This window comes from Myotis brandtii, unplaced genomic scaffold (assembly GCF_000412655.1).
Source record: "Myotis brandtii unplaced genomic scaffold, ASM41265v1 scaffold868, whole genome shotgun sequence".
NCBI classification, from domain to species: domain Eukaryota; kingdom Metazoa; phylum Chordata; class Mammalia; order Chiroptera; family Vespertilionidae; genus Myotis; species Myotis brandtii.
In genome coordinates, this window is record NW_005371540.1 from 1,149,430 (window position 1) to 1,150,207 (window position 778).

The following is a 778-nucleotide window of genomic DNA, read 5'->3' on the forward strand; positions in this document are numbered from 1 at the left end:
CAGTAGCCAACCCTTTCAAGACATATGGACTGAGATGTACGGGATTGTCGACAGAAACAACAGATCATTGTGCATACTGTGTAATTAAACGGTAGTAAGCAGAACGTGGAATGTAAAGAGACATTTGAAACTAATCATTGTCAGCTCTTGAAAGAAAGTATCAATGAAAGTAAGGAATACATTTCTAGGCAGCTACACCTCTATAAAAGTCAATCAAATTCCATCATTAAATTTGTAAGATGCTCTACAAATTTAACATCAGCAAGTTACTGTATTGCTCACTCCATAGCTCAGCATGGAAAAGCCCTCAGTGACGGAGAATTTATTAAGAGGAAACATTTAAGATGTGCACCAGCTCTATTTCACGATATGAAAAATAAAGATGATATTATCAAAAGAATTTCTGAGTTACCACTCAGTAGAAATACTATCAAAGTCAGAATAATAGATCTTAACAAAAACGTACAACATTAATCTAAAAAAGACTTAAATAGTTGTAAATATTTTTCGATTTCTCTTGATGAAACTACTGATGTCACATCAAATGCTCGGTTGGCCATTATTGCTAGATATTCTGATGTTCTCACAATGACAGAAGAGTTGATAAAGCTAGAATCAGTGCCAATAAGTACATCAGGAAACGAAATATGTAAGTTTGTTATAAAAACATTCAGTGACCTAAACATTGATATCTCTAAAATTGTGTCAGTCACAGCAGATGGGGCACCAAATATGGTAGGAAAAAATGTGGGATTCCTGAAATTGTTTATGGAAGCTA